This window comes from Megascapheus bottae, chromosome 2 (assembly GCF_031878675.1).
Source record: "Megascapheus bottae isolate mThoBot1 chromosome 2, mThoBot2.hap1, whole genome shotgun sequence".
NCBI classification, from domain to species: domain Eukaryota; kingdom Metazoa; phylum Chordata; class Mammalia; order Rodentia; family Geomyidae; genus Megascapheus; species Megascapheus bottae.
This window is the reverse complement of record NC_143510.1, coordinates 70773670-70790744: the sequence shown is the minus strand read 5'-3', so window position 1 is coordinate 70790744 and position 17075 is coordinate 70773670.

The following is a 17075-nucleotide window of genomic DNA, read 5'->3' as shown; positions in this document are numbered from 1 at the left end:
CTAGCCGAGGATCACAGTAGCTCAAAACCTTTGTACATATGGTCATACAGGATTAGACGAAATTAAATGAATTCTAGTATATAGCAACAATGGTTTATTTTGTGATTGTTAAACCATGTTATTTCCTTTCTCTTTTTTTGACCCTTATGGTTATTATCATGTGATTAATGTATCTGACTTTGTATATTATATATACATTTATTTATTTGAAATAAGGAAGGGAGAAAACTAGATTATTGGGAAAGGGTGTAAGTAGGGGAAGTGGGACAAAAACATGAGAAGGGGTATCCATGATTTGAGAAATAATGTATCTATTACCTGATGAATGTAACTGTAACCCCTCTATACATTATTTGGACAATAAAATACAATAAACAGTATCAATTTTTGAAGTGGTGCAGTACAGTTTTGTGAGACGATATTATTTATATGGGATATATGAATCTAATTCTAGCTGTCATGTCAAAATAGAATTGCATTTTCGGATACTCAGTTGATTGACACCATAGAATCACTTTTGTGGTAGTGATAGAGAATCCACACACTTTGATGACTAGAGTATTATTATTTTGATTGTGTGAAAGAAACAAAATGATTTATCTCTTCAGTCCACTTAATGTTGAGTAACTCATTTATGTGACCTCTTAACCCTGCTCTGTGTCTGAGAACCTCTATATGCCACCTAGTATTCCTTTTGAGTTTCAAGACAGTTCGTTCTCTTTCCAGTGAGCCAGCATGCCACCTACAATTTCTCATTGGGTAGATAACACACCTTCCCATCAAAATGCCCTTTTCTTTTCACTTGGACCTAAAATATGTTGTCTGCTTCTGAATTAGGTCCTCCTTGACTTTGCCCAGAATAGCTCCAATCATGATATTGTTGTATGTATGTCTTCTGAATTGCTGTGATTATAGACATGAGTCACTACTTCCACCCCACTTGGAAAGCTTAGTTTTTAAAGTAGTCCAATAAAAGCAGGCATAACTGTTATGATTTCTAAATTCTCAATTTTAGAAGGCTCTAATTTCCCTATCTCATGGTATCTCAAACGTCGCAGGGGATGCAGAGGCTTTCTCTTTATTTATAACATTAAATAGTTGTATGACAATTATATCATTTCTACTTTTTCCATAAGTATCGGCCCGTGGGTACTTCAGGCTGCTATGGTTTCTAGCTCAAGAAGACCTGTTCATTCCTCCAGATTCTCACTTTTTTCACATTTTTATTGCCTTCCACATGATACCACAAATGCAATCTTAATAACTTATAAGAACAACAATGACTACACATATCTAAAAAGATATTTATTAGAATAACAGAGAAGAAAAAGTAAAGTGAATTAGCTCATGTATATAATCCATGAAACTTGGATTCAGTGTATAAGGTTTAAATCACTGGTCTTACATGAATTTCTTGGCACCAAGAAAAACTTCTTTTTTGCTTTATGAAAGCTTTAGAGAAAAATATATATAGAATTTGTTTGTTTGTTTCATTTTACAGTTAGAGAAGCATTAGGAACTGTCTAGAAAAGCCAGTAAGAATCCAAACAAGATGGGATGCTCATGTATTTTCAGGGTCTAAGAGTTTGGTTTAGTTCTTGTCACAACATAGAAGATGGATTCATCTACATAGGCACAATTGTTTTATCCTCTATAGAGTATATGGATGCTTTTTTACTTAGTCACTATTTTATAAGTATATACTCTTTGCAGTTACTGGACATGCAAACAAACTCTGATTGTTAAGCTAGTCAAATACATTATACACAGTTGTACGAAAGCATGATATTTAAGGAAACTAGAGTGCTACTGGATTAAATGTTCTATGTATTTGAGAAAACATGTTCATCCCTGAATGAGGAAGGAGATATCTTCAGAGCTTTTCCCACTGTGGGTTTGTTTGTGCTGTTTAAGGCATCTGAACAGAAATATTCTGTGGTTAGTCAAAACATTAGTGGCTGCCATCAGTGGGGAAGGTGGTGTACAGGAAATTAAGTTGAGGCAAGGAAATAATAATGTTCAGAAACATGGATTTGCATTTTATTTAGACAGTAATTTTCCCAGTCAACAACAGTATTTCTAGTACCATTCGTTTGAGATTTTTTTTAACAGTGTCTGATTACAGATGTTATTAATTGCCTTAGAATCCACAGGCTGCAGCAAATTTTATGTATGTATTTCAGAATATTATATAAAGTTTTATTTTGGAGGAGGAAAGGAAAAACAGAAAGCCTAGGATAAAAATACACTTTCTGTGTAAACTGAGTAATGCAAATTTTAGGCTTCAAATTTTAAAATATAATTCTATTGACCAAGAACAAAAACACCAATATATATTGTTATTTTTTGTTGTTGTTGTTTTGCCAGTCCTGTGCTTGAGCTCAGGGCCTGAGCACTGTCCTTGGACTTTCTCAAGGCTAGAGCTCTAACACTTACCACTTGAGCCTCAGCACCACTTCCGGCTTTTTTCTATGTATGTGGTACCGAGGAATCGAACCCGGGTCTTCATGCATGCTAGGCAAGCACTTTAACCACTAGGCCAAACTCCCGGCCCCTATATATTGTTATATAGACAGTCATTTCACACATTACATTATTATACTTTACTTATTCTATTTTTATTGCAAATAACATTTAATTTCTGATATATTACTTAGCCATTTGTATTCTAGGAAGAGTAACAATACTTAAAAGTTTTTTGTTTAAAATCAGGTCAATTAAAATTTAGATGGTAAAGAGACTTAGCAAGATTTTAAAATTAGGTCCTTATGATAGAAAACATTTGCTTACATTAGCATAAGAAAGAAGTCCCTATCCCCTTTATTCCCCTCTTTGGTAAAATAGTAACAAACCTCAAGAACATTTACATGTCTACATGCTGTCATTTCCATTGAACTAACCCAGTCTACCTTGTCTTTGAGTAGCCTCATGTCTAAAATAGACAATTAGGGAAACAGGACATTTACTTCAGCTCAAATGGCCTTTCAAACTTTGAGTGAAATAAAACTAATGTGAGCTATATTTTAATATTAATAATTATGTTATTGGCATATGCTGCGCCAAATGGCGCCAGGTAACATATATCCACAATTCAAATCTTGCACTTTGATGCATGGTTCTTAATGCATGAAAAGATGAACTCCTCATTGCTTATAAGTATGTTGGAAACGAATTTCACAACATGGACTGGGAGAACTGGGAGAAGGGAAAGGGGGAGAAAAATAAATGAAAGGATAACTATGTTCAACAAGAAATGTACTCATTACCCTACTTATGTAACTGCAACCCCTCTGTACACCACCTTGATAATAACATTAAATTTAAGAAGTTATTCTACAGGGTAGAGTGGAAATAGAGCTTTTCTTTAAAGGACAACAACAGAAGTATTTTGCTAAGGAAAACGGTAGTAGATATATGTTTCTTTAAAGCCACTTTCAAATTAAACAATTATCTGCTATCATTTGGCAAAAAGAAAAAAAAAACTCAGAGGAGGCTGAGAGGTTGTCCTTAGCGCTAAAGTGCTTGCTTAGCATGCATGAAGACCCAGGTTTGATTCCTTGGTACCGCATACATACATAGAAAAGCCAAAGTATTTCTATGGCTCACATGGTAGAGCGTTGACCTTGAGAAAGCCCAAGGACAGCTCTCAGGTCCTAAGTTCAAGACCCAGGACTGGCAAAAGAAATCTCAGGGGTAGTCCTCAGACCCTGTGTTCAAAACCCAGGACTGGCATAAGCACACACACACACACACACACACACACACACACACACACACACACACCAGAAAAATCAAAGTTCACTAATAGGAGAATTTCCCATCTTACGTGGTAATAATGCTGGTAAGAGTAAATTTAAATACAGGATCTTGTTATATTCAATGGACATACGTGAAAGTAAACCCATGTAACTCAAAGATAGGGATAGATTTGAGTAAAATGGGAAATAATGAGAACGATGCAAAGAATAACACTGATGAAGATACACTGCACCCACAATCTGCCTTGTTTAATTGAAACCCTTTTGTATAACTACTTATAATAAAATGTTCAATGCAGAAAACAAGAAATGTCTGGTAGAGCGATAAATTTCTTAGCACACATCCATCAGAATGAGATCAAAATTCTAAACTGAGGGGGAAATGTCTATCGACTAGGCATCCTTTGCTTTAGATTCTGCATATTATATGGAATGTATGTGTATCTCTGCAACCTACTACAACCTACTCAGCTAGAGTTGGAAAAATTGTAAGAATGGAAGAAAGACTGTTAGTGATAGGTAATTTCAGTGGAAAGAAAATATTTATGAACTAGAAATAAAAGCAATAGGGAGTGTACTGAATATAACTGTAACAACACCAGCAGGAAGGTTCAGGATAATTTCTCCAGGTAGGGATTTGCTAAAACCATGTGTAGACAAGTGAATATTTGAGAACATGGAAATGGAAACAGATAGTTCAAGAAAGCAAATGATAGCATAAAAAAAGCTGCAAAATGGGCAAGTGAATGAGTTAAGGGTACCTAGAGAATTGGGCTGGTCTCTCTAGTTACTAACTCTTATTTAAGCTACATAACCAAGTCCACGAAGAACTAAAATATTTTACTTGGATTGTTGAAGTTAACCACAGAGAGAGTATATAACCTTTCTGGGATTATGATTTGCCTGAATAATAAACTATTGGATGAGATGCAAAAGTGAAATTTGCAATATTGTGTTACTTCTATCTCTGGCCCCCTTATGATTTCATTGTGTCCTTATAACTGGCTTTTCAGGTTTTTTTTTCCCTTCCAAATATCAGTTTAGTCTGAATGTATTATATCAAGCCTTCAGGTTGGCAGTAGTTTTGAATATTCAGACTGCGTGGTGAGCCAAGGCACTATTCATAGTTTCAAATAAATTTAAGATTTGACATTGCAGAATGTACAGGAATATGTGGTCCACATTAATGAGGACTGTTTCATGCCTAATTTTCAAATTTTGAATCAAGTTGGATCCTTCTCTGTCACCCTGCACTAGAATTAACTCCAAATGGATCAAAGACCTGGAGGTAAAAGCTGACACACTGAAAACATTACAAGAAGGAATAGGAGATACACTACACCTCCTTGGCACAGGTCGAAACTTTCTTAATAAGGACCAAGAATCACAACAAATCAGAGAAAGGCTGGATAAGTGGGACTGCATTAAACTGCAGAGCTTTTGTATGGCAAAGGACATAGCTATTAAACTAATCAGGAATCCTACAGAGTGCGAGAACTTCACCAACCATACAACGGACAAAGGCCTCATATCTAAAATATATCAACAGCTCAAAAAATTGAATCAATCCAAAACTAATGGTCAGGATCAAGAAAACTAATAACAACAGATGCTGGAGGGGATGTGGCCAGGAGGGATCACTACTGCACTGTTGGTGGGAGTGCAAACTCATTCAACCACTATGGAAAGCAGTGTGGCAGTGCCTCAAAAGACTAAATAAGCATTTTTAAATGAAATTATCATGTAGATATTAATTACAAAATTGAACTACTATGAATTTTTCAGTCTATGCTAGAACTCTAGTTTTCTGAAAAGAAATAAACATATGTTGAGCTTCCTATTAAAATATAACATACTATTAGAGATAGCATCAGAGGCACTAATTAAAAACAAATCTCTAACATTTAGGTTGGGGGAAAAGAAGTGAAACATCGCAATAATATGTGTTATAACACTGACAGATCACACTTTACAGATTAGGGAGAAATACTCTGCTTATTTTATGATAATTAAATATCTAATTTTATCATAGTTTTACCACCTAATATGTATGAGTGAAAGATCTTAACAGTAGCCCAGATGTCAATTTTTAAGTACTTATTTATTTACTTATATTCATAATTCTTTCACCTACATTCATATCTCTTTTTTCATATATTTTTATTGTAATTAATAGAAGGGTTACATGATTTTTGCCAGATAGAAGGTGCATTAATTCACATACATTGATACCCTTTCACATGTCTTGGTCCCCATTTCCCTCCCCCTACCCCCACCCCTCATCTTTTTTTTCCCCCTTCCCTATCCAATTTCAAATAACTAAATACAAATATATCTGATATACATTCATATCTCTTAATAGTATATGTAATCAATGTAAACTTAGCCCTTTTATATGTGTAGTGTATTTAATTCTGTGTATTCGGCACTTAAAAAATACTTCATTACACAACTGGAAAAAGTTACTGATATGCTTATTAATTTGTTTTATAGCTATATCACAATTTATCCATTCTACTACACAAGCACTGAGTTATTTTAATGTCTGAACTAGTACTATCAATGGTATCTCTCATAAACTTCACCTCTATTTTGTTGTACTTATGAAAATGATTTCCCTTAGAATGTTTACCAGAGAAAGGAATTGTCCTTTTTTACAGAAAAACCATAGCTTCATAAGGAAGTTATATGTACTTAGAGCAATTGCAGATGGAATGCAGAGAAATTATTATTCTATACATTAACTAGCATTTTGATTGTCAGCTCTTTGTTTCATGTGGATGGTGTGTGTGTGTGTGTGTGTGTGTGTGTGTGTGTGTGTGAATGGTACAGCATTTCACTACATTTTCTTGATTAGTATTGATTCTGATTGACATTTTTCTAGTATTTGTTCTTTGGACTCTATCTTTTTAAAATTTGAAAGTAATTTTTGATAGAATTTTTAATGTGCTCTTCTGAGCATGGTAGAGTTCCCTAATAACCTTCATACTGTGTCTCCTCTTGGTAATATCTTATATAACCACAGTACTCTTTTGAATCAAAGGACTCCATATAGCTACAATAATATGAACAAAAATATGAGATTTTATTTAAATCTTAACGATGTTCTTTAATGTTATTTTTGTTTTCATTCCAGAAACCAATCTAGAATACCATACTGCATTTGTCATCATGTCCCTTTTCAGTTTGTAACATGTCCTTCTCTATTTTAGTGACCTATCACTGAATATATATACTGTCAAGACAGTTTGTCAAGGTCTTTCAGGTAAGGTTTCTTTTGATGTTTTTTTTTTTAAGATAAACCACGAGTTCTGGATATCAAATACCAAAATCAGATATTAAATGTCCTCATAATAAAATAATATGAATAGCTAATTATGATATTACTATTCTATTGCCTACTGGAATATATTATGCCCAGCATACCTGGAATAAAGCTAACACTTCTATTTCACATAAGTAAATGTATTTCATCACCCCATATTAATAAGGGGAAATTGAACCCCATTCCCTAAAGGAAAAATATTGATATGTATAAATTCAAATAAAGCCACTGAATTGATAAATAATGATATTTTAAGATAAAGTACTTCTTTTGAATGTTTCATCTATCAATCCTATGAATCATCTGTAGGCTTTACCCATGACAGTTATTACTGTAACTATGTACTGATAGTTCTCCATCTGTACTTTTATTTCTTCTACTTAAAATAACATAGAAAACCCATTATTAACGTTCTCCATTTAAAATCATTTAACTATTTATTAGTATATACACAGGCATTTATTTTATCATTGGTTATAGTACACTTTCCCATGGCTCATTTTCTGAATCATCCAGCTCTGGTCTTCATCATTGTGTCCCTGTGTTCCTGTGACATTCCAGCCTTCTGCTTGATTTTCCCCCCATCTTTCTCGTTCATTAGCACCACGATATTCTCTAGAACTGTCTTGGGTTTTTCCTTCCCTTTGTCATAGAATCACTCTCCTTCTCTCTTGGAGGATGATATTTAGAAGGTAAGTTCTGAGAACTTGATGTGCATGCTGCTTGTGGATATTTCAAGGCTTCTTCTCCATGAATGGGGACCATGACCTTCTGTGATCTATAATCCTTGCTTATTTATACTCTTCTGTATCCACATATATATCAAACTAAAATCAAATCACTGATATCAGATGAAAATGACATGAAAATATTTTTGCAATGTAAAACATTAAATTATGATTACTAAGTAGTTTCATGTCAATATTTAGAATAACAAATAAACATTATAAAAATCATAATTTTCCACCCCTTTACTTTCTATGTAAAACCCCAACAGTACACAGAAATGCATTAGTAAAATATTATAAAGACCAAGATCATTTTTTTACATAGAAAAAATACTACAACCAGGTGCAGTGGCTCACTCTTGTAGTCCTAGCTACTAAAGAGGCCGAGATCTGAGAATCGCAATTAAAAACCAGGCCAGGAATTTCAAAACCTGAGGTTGATTTGAATTAAAATCACTAATGCCTGATACATTAAGCATGTACTGCTGACAGAAACATTGGTAGAATTTTTGTAAATGTAAGTATATTTAAAAACTCAAGTTTCTGCGAAAGATTCCCCTCAAAGGTAGAGAAATACTATAAATTACTAGAAAACTTAATTTAGATTAAATTTTATATTGACTTAAAAATTCAGCATATCTCATTTGTTTCCATATGGAAATTAATAGATTAAAACTATGTTAAGAAAAAGATCAGTTAGGTTTGAATGAGAAAATACTAGTTTCACCTGATGTAATGTTCATTAAATATTAGTCAAAGCTAAAATGTTAGTAAAATTTTGTAAAATAATTACCTATAAAGTGTAATATATTTAAGTCTTTGATTTTGAACTCAGACACTTCTTACTTTAGTCACTATTCCAGTCATTTTTTTGCATTATGTTATATTTATTTATTTCCAATTCCAGGGTTTGAACTTAGGGAGAGCACTCTTCTTGGGCTTTCTCAATGCTAGAGCTCTACCACTTGAGCCACAGCACAACTTTTGGCTTTTTCTATGTATGTGGTACCAAGGAATCAAAGCTGGGTATTTGGGTATGCTAGGCAGGCACTCTATCACTAGGCCAAACTCTTGGCTATGTTATTTTTAATATAATCTTTGGCATTTGTTTAGGTTTTGCCATGAGCCAGCGTTTTCCTGTTTTGGTCTCCAGTATAGCTGGAAAAACTGGCCTGAGCTACTATGCTGTTTGTACTTACCTTGAGATAAGGTCTCAGAAGGTTTTTAATTGCCTTTAAAAACAAAACAAAACAAAACTATTTTTTAACCTAACATGGAAATCTTTTTCCCATGTCTCAAGCTGATGGTTTGACTTGGATATATTGCCCCAGTCAGTTTTCAAATTTCTTTTATTGTTAAAGAACGTTAGTTTTAAAATCTTAGCTTCACAGGCTAATTTCTCATAGCAATTTTGACATTATAAAATGGTCAACAAAGTATCCATTATATTGTGGATATTTAAGAAAAAAACTTAAATTGATTTGTAACTTCTACTCTACTCATTAGAGTATCCTTCATTGTTCCAGCCAGAACCTCATGTCTCAATTCCTATTTTAGTTCTTTATTTTGTTTGCTTATTGTTCATGAGGCTTGAACTCTAGGCCTGGATGTTGTCCCTGAAATCTTTAGCTCAAGGGTAACATCCTACCCCTGAGCCACAGGTCCACTTATGGTTTTCTTCTGGTTAATTGGAGATAAGAATTTCATTGTCTTTAGTGCCAGGATTGGCTTGGAACAACAATCCTCAGATCTCAGCCTCCTGAGTAGCTAGGGTTACAGGTGTGAGCCACAGTACCCAGCTTTCAATTTCCTGTTTAACTGAATACCTTTGTTGCTCCTTCTTTCCTAATTTGATGGGAGTTATTTTCATTTTCCACAGTCAATTGGATTGCAAGTTACAGATAGCAAGCTCCCTTTAAAAAAGTCTTACTCTTTCTTCTTTTACACTGGTCATATGGCTAAGGTACAGATGACTCTTAGGAGTTGATCTGACAAGATTAAGAAAAGGCCTAAGAGCATTATTTCTGGGTATGTCTTTGAAGCTATATCTTGAAGCTGTTTCTCTTCAAATACATCAGATGTGGTAGAGTGAGTACATCAACATACAGTATAAATGGCATTACCCAGAAGAGCCCGGATAAGAAAAAAGCTGAACAGTAAGTTCATGATTTCTCTCTTCTGGAGCTGGGACATTCATTTTTCTCTTGCTCCTAGACATAAAAACTCTAAGACTTTGCTTTAGAATTGAGATTTTTCACTTGCTGCCTTCTAGCCCTTGAGAGTGACAGCCTTAGATTGAGATGTGCTACAGTATTTTTCACTAATTTGAAGTATAATGTAAACTCTATTTCAAAAATAAATGCGTGTATATCTATTTATATCTATCTATCCATGTAGCTTTCTTTCTATTAATTATATGGTTATTATGTATCTTTTATATATCTATTCATCTACCTATAGTAAGTTGTCTGTGTATCTGTTTACATAGCGTCTATCTACCACTTCATTCCTATATGCTTACCTATTTACCTGCCTATAGCATTAGGTTGGCTTATCTGGATAACATTGAGTAATATATGGTGTGTTCTGGATAACCTTGATTAATACACTGGTGTGTTCTGGAAGCATCATTGAATGTACAGGAAATGTGCAGCACAGATTTCCTTTATTTACTCCTAAAAGTCAAATGTATATACAATTACATAGACTTCATAAGTTAAAATTTTACATCTCAAAATGTGCAGTTGGGGGCCAGGAGTGCGTCCTAGTGGTAGAGTGCTTGCCCAGCATTCACAAGTTCCTGGGTTCAATTCCAGTACCACATACACAGAAAAAATATGTAAAAAAGCCAGAAATGGTGCTTTGGCTCAAGTGATAGAGAGAGAGAGGCTTGACAAAGCTCAAGGACAATGCCTAAGCCCTGAGTTCAAGACTCAGGAATGGCAAGAAAAAGAGAAAAAATATGCAGGTCATATATTGCCAATAATTTTGTAAATGTTGAAGAAATTTCATCTTTTTTTAAACCTATAAGATTTTCTCTGCTTTTTAACAACATTCTTAAACTGACCCAGTTTTATCATTAGGATTAGTTTCTTGTTGTGCTTCATTCAATTTTTGATATGTGAGTTAAAACAGGAAAGATGAGAAGGGAGCAAAATAAAAATTATCTATGAAATTATCTTCTCAAACAGAAGAGACATAAATGTAAAACAAATGTCAGCCTTCAGGACTAAATCTGTAGTATGATCACAGAACTAAAATGAAGATAAGTTTGGCTTGAATGTAGTACACGAAGAGGATAGTGGAAGATTAAATTAGGAGATTAAGAAAAACAGGTCATCCATTGCTTTGTAAATTAGGTTGCATAAATGAGTTCAAATTTACTTGGTAGAACTTTCACCTTCAATTTCAATGGCATGGCTTTCAGTAAGCTGATGCTTCCAATGAGAAAAAAAGAAATGGTCAAGTTCAAAAAGGAATAAACAAACAAAAGGAAATATTTAAAAGGAAATATTGGAAATAATGAAGTAAATAAGATTACAGAGTCATAGTTGACATTTCAGAGGCATGCATCATTGCACTTAGCAGTTGTTGTACCTGGACAGAGAGTGTAAGACTGAAAATCCTTCCTCTCACTGGAAAGAATGATGCTTCAGGAGAAAAGAACAAATGACTACTCTTAGTCTGTCAATCAGGAAAAGGAGAGGAATGAAATGTCACAACATTAAATAGACCATTCACTAGAATTGATCTGTGAAGGGTAAATAACAGCAGAACTCACCCAGGAAACATACATCAAAGCCACATTAAAAATATCTGAAAAGACAAATTGATGGGAAGATTGTGGAGTCACTGGAACTTACATTATTGTCACACAATATAAAATGTTACAATCACATTGGAAAAACTAAACATTTCTTGTAAAATTGCTGCTGCACCTTCTCATGAACTCTTCATTCTGATCCTACACATTCACATGTGAAAAATGAAAACATATGTCTACAAAATACACGCATGAATATTCACAGCACATTTATTTATAATAGCTCCAATCAAGAAAACGTTCATGTGTCTCAGTAAAGGAAAGCAGACAAATATATGATACTGTATTAATAAAAGGGAAAATACCATAGAAACACTATGCAATCAGTTAATCTCCAAAATCTTACCTTAAGCATTAGCATCTTTGGCATATACAAAAACATGTTTCATTCAGTTTCCTTACATCACAGAAAAGGCAATTTTTTATTGTGATTAATAGAAAGGTTACATTATATTCACCAGATAGAAGGTGCATAACAACACAAACATTGATACTCTTTCTCATGACATAGTCCCCATTTCGTCGCACCCTGCCCGCGCTTATGTTGATTTCCCCCCTTCCTTATCCAATTTCAAATAACCAATTAAGCACATATAAAATATATCAGATAACAAGGTGAAATATTTTAACAATATGAGATAATCAAGGGATGGCAAAAGAGATGAGAGATAATATAGTACATTAAGAACAACAGTCATTCATTATATGGCTTTTGTTTCATTATCCTGGAGGTCCTTACATTTCCTCTCATACTATTTGGCCTAATGTGACTAGATTTTGTTCTATTGTAAATCTCTACTAGGAGAGTCCAAGGTTTCTCCTGATTAGAACAAATGAGGGAGACTATTGGGCCTACGATCCTTTGATTCTGGCTTTCTTCACTTAATATGATTTTTCCTAAGTCTTTACATTTCCTTACAAATGGGGCAATGCCATTCTTTCTGACAGCAGCATAGAATTCCATTGTGTATAAATACCACATCTTGTTGATCCACTCATCAACTGAGGGGCATCTGGGTTGGTTCCATATCTTTGCTATGATGAATAGTACTGCAATGAACATCACTGTGCAAGTGGATTTAGTATATCCTTGTTTCTGGACAATTGGGTAAATGCCAAGTAGTGGAATTTCTGGGTCATATGGGAGCTCTATGTTTAGTCTTTTGAGGAACTGGATACTGCTTTCCATAGTGTTGAACGAGTTTGCATTCCCACCAACAGTGTAGTAGTGAACCCTCCTGGCCATATCCCCTCCAACATCTGTTATTAGTTTTCTTGATCCTGGCCATTCTAACTGGAGAGAGTTGTTTTGATTTGCATTTCTTTTATGACAACAAATGTCGAGCATTTCATCATGTGTCTATAGGCCATTTTTATTTCTTCTTCAGAGAAGATTCTCTTTAAGTCATTGGCCCATCATTCAATAGGATGGTTGTTACTTTGGAGATTAATTTTGGAGTGACTGAATTTTTTGAGCTGTTGATATATTTTAGATATGAGGCCTTTATCTGTTCTATGGTTAGTGAAGATTTTCTCCCATTCTGTAGGCTTCCTAATTAATTTACTAGCTATGTCCTTTGCTTTACAGAAGCTCTAAGATTTAATGCAGTCCCACTTATCCAGAATTTCTCTGATTTGTTGTGTTTCTTAGTCCTTATTGAGAAAATTTTGACCTGTGCCAAGGAGGCCTAGTGTATCTCCTATTCCTTCTTGTAAAGTTTTCAGTGTACCTGCCTTTACCTCCAGGTCTTTGATCCATTTGGAGTTAATTCTAGTGCAGGGTGAGGAAGAAGGATCCAACTTTAGTTTTCTGCAGGTGCTTAACCAGTTCTGCCAGCACCACTTGTTGAAGAGGCTATCTTCCTTCCATTCTATTTTTTTTGCTCCATTATCAAAGATTAGGTGGCCATAAGTCTGTGGTTTAATATCTGGGTCCTCAGTCTATGCCATTGGTCTTCAGGCCTGTTCTTGTGCCAGTACCAAGGTGTTTCAATTATTATAGCTCTGTAATAGTGTCAAAAGATTGGTATTGAAATTCCTCCTGTGCTGTTCTTTCTGCTAAGAAGTGTTTTTGCTATACGGGGTCTTTTATTATTCTATATGAAATTTTGGATGGCCTCTTCTCTTTCTTTAAAGAATGACATTGGGATATTGATGGGTATTGCATTGAATTTGTAGATAGCCCTTGGCAAGGTTGCCATTTTCACGATGTTGATTCTTCCAATCCAAGAGCATGGGAGGTTTTTCCATTACTTCAGTTCTGCTTTAATTTCCTCTTTCAGGGTTTTATAGTTTTCTTCAAAAAGGTCTTTTACATTCTTAGTTAAGATAATTCCTAGGTACTTTTTTTTCCTTGAAGCTATTGCAAAAGGAGTTGCTTTCCTGATTGTTGCCTCGTTCCTCTTATTGTTGGCATAGAGGAAGGCAGTTGATTTTGAGGGTTAATTTTATACCCTGTTACCTTTCCAAAGTTTTGAATCAGCTCAAGCAGCTTGGGAGTGGAGTCTACAGGGTTCTTTAAATACAGAGTCATGTCATCTGCAAAGAGGGAAAGTTTCACTTCTTCTATCCCTATTTGGATCCCCTTTATGCTTGCTTCTTGCCTTATTGCTCTGGCTAGGAATTCTAATATTCTGTTAAAGAGGAGTGGAGTGAGTGGGCATCCTTGTCTTGTTCCAGATTTTAGAGGGAATGGCTTTAGCTTTTCCCCATTAATTATAATATGAGCTGTGGGTTTGTCATACACAGTCTTTATTATACTGAGGATTGTTCCATGGATTCCTAGTTTCTCCAGAGCTTTTAACATAAAGGGGTGTTGGATCTTGTCAAATGCCTTTTCTGTATCCATTGAGACAATCATGTGATTTTTGTTCTTGCTCCTGTTGATGTGTTGAATTATATTAATTGATTTGCGTATGTTGAACCAGCTTTGCCTCCCTGTGATGAATCCTGTTTGATCATAGTGTATAATTTTTGATGTGTTGTTGTAGACAGTTGGCCAGTATTTTGTTGAGAAATTTTGTATCAATATTCATCAAAGAAATAGGTCTATAGTTCTCTTTCTTTGATGCATCTCTGTCTGGTTTGGGGATAAAGGTTATACTGGCTTCGTAGAATGTGTTTGGCAAAGAGCCTGTTTTCAATTTCGTTGAAGAGCTTGAGGAGTATGGTTTCCTCTTGTTTAGCTATGGCTTCCTTCCTTATTTCCTTCTTTATTGTTTTCACAGTTTTCATTAATGATGTTTATCAATTGCATTTGTATAGCACTTGGAAGGCTCTCCTCTAGATTTTACACTGACTGTTCCATTGCCTCTTTATATTGGGTGGGAAATGCTATTCCTTGATTTGACATTTTTCTTGAGTTTCTTGTTCTGCCAATTTGAAAATGGGAGTAAGTTTAATACTAAACAAGATTATAATAAACCAACCTAGATCTCTTTAGCTGGCTGACAATAGATTTTAGATTGGTATTATCACTGTCTCTTTCTTTTTGTGCACTTACATACAAATCTAATACAACTATAGATTACAATTTATGACCAAAACAATAAGCCCCTCAATCCAATCTCTATTGTATTTATGTCCCTCTGGACCTAGAGTATAATGAACACCTAGATATACAGCATTGCTCAACAACCATCAAATGTAGATCCATGCATTATAAGAGTTGAAGGATGAACAGAGGACCAGAGATTGAAAAATAATATGAAAGTCAACAGGGGAGGTAGGAGTGTAAGATTATTACAGTAATGAAGAAAAGGTATAGCATATGGATAACTGACATAAGGTGAAAGACAGGTAGAATATTTGAGTACAAAGTTTAGAAGAACTTAGATAAAACTTACAAAAATTAGAAGAGTAATAAAAATAACATATAGAGAAAAGAGGGAGGTAGATATAGGAGATTTCAATGATAAAATTTTAAAAAGAAAAAAGAAAGAAAACAAAACAAAAACAACAACAACAAAAACCAAACAAGACAAAAACAACAAAAAAGGTGGGTGGAGATTGCTCACTATTGTCAGTTCTTACCCAAGAAATACTAGGTTTGAGAACCAGGAGATTAAAAAGCAGGTGACTGTATCAATATTGACATCATTTTTATTCAGACAGTACCCAGACCTGTCACTGTGTTTCTAGGAATGACCACAGTGACAGAAGGAATGTGGGAAAAGAAAGAGGAAAAAAAAAGGAAAGAATCATAACATTAAAAAAAGGTGTAGGTAAAATGGCAAAGAAAAAATAAGAACACTTAAAAATGCAAATGAAAAGGGGTAGAAGAAAAAAAAATACAAAGAAGAAGAAGAAGTAGAACAGCAACAACAACAACAACAAAAAGGGTATTTTTCAGGGTGTTTTTTTGGGGGGGATGGATAGGAAACTTGTGTCTCCACTAAATTCAGGATCCAAACACTTCACAAAGTCTTTTTCTCTTGTGATTTGGCTTTGTGGTTTTTCAGGTCAACATTGCTTGATTGGGAAGAACAAAGCTGAAAGAGTCACAGGTGGCTTTGTTTGCCAGGCCTGTGGCCTGGCTCAGGAGATGGACTTCAGCAGCACTGGGGCCAGATTTCTGGCTAAGGTATTATTGGGAAATCCTTTGCCCTTTAGAATGATGGTGCTGTAAGCACCACCTCTCAAGTTCCAATTGCTTTTGTCGGGTCTTTGCCAGCAGTCAAGATGGCACTGCTCTCAGCTTGTGGGGGAGGGGCTCCCTCCCAATGCTATTCCACGAGCAGAAGTGGAAACTTCCCCTCAGAGGTACTCACAAATTGCTGGATTGCCCGTTCCCTGAAGCTGACAGGTCCATGTGCGGCCTGGTGTCGGCTCTGGGCTTGCGCAGGCTCTGTGTGGCTCTGTCTGTAGCCACTGAGAAGTGCTGTCTGTTCAGATTCAGAAGAGAAACTTTGTCTCTGTGGCCACTCCACAGCTGGCACCACTCCACTCTGTCTTCTCCAGCCGGTTTTTTGCCTTTTTCCTCTCTGACTGAGATCTCTGTGGCGCTAAAGCTTATTTAGGATCTATTTTTGGTTGCCAACTTTCCCTTACATTGCCAGAACTGGTGTCTTGGCCAGAGCTCAAAACGACTCATACTGAACTGCCACCATCTTCCGCCGATCTCTCCAGAACAGGCAATTTTTATCTACAGTGGAAAATATTCAGATCAGCCATTGTTGCACTGTGCACAATGGCCCAGGCCTATGACCTCAGCCTTGATGAGGTTTGGAGGGCAATTTTGTAATATATATACTGAGCTTGAGTCCAACATAGACAAGATCTATGATTATTAGTTTATGTAGAATCTTGATTGAGATGAAGCATGCCTGCTTACTGGCAAAACATTCCCATCAGAGGTGACTGGAATTCAAATTGATAGACTGAGAAAAGACAGGATTTTCATTTTTTAATTTATTTTCATATGTTTTTTATTTTAATTAATA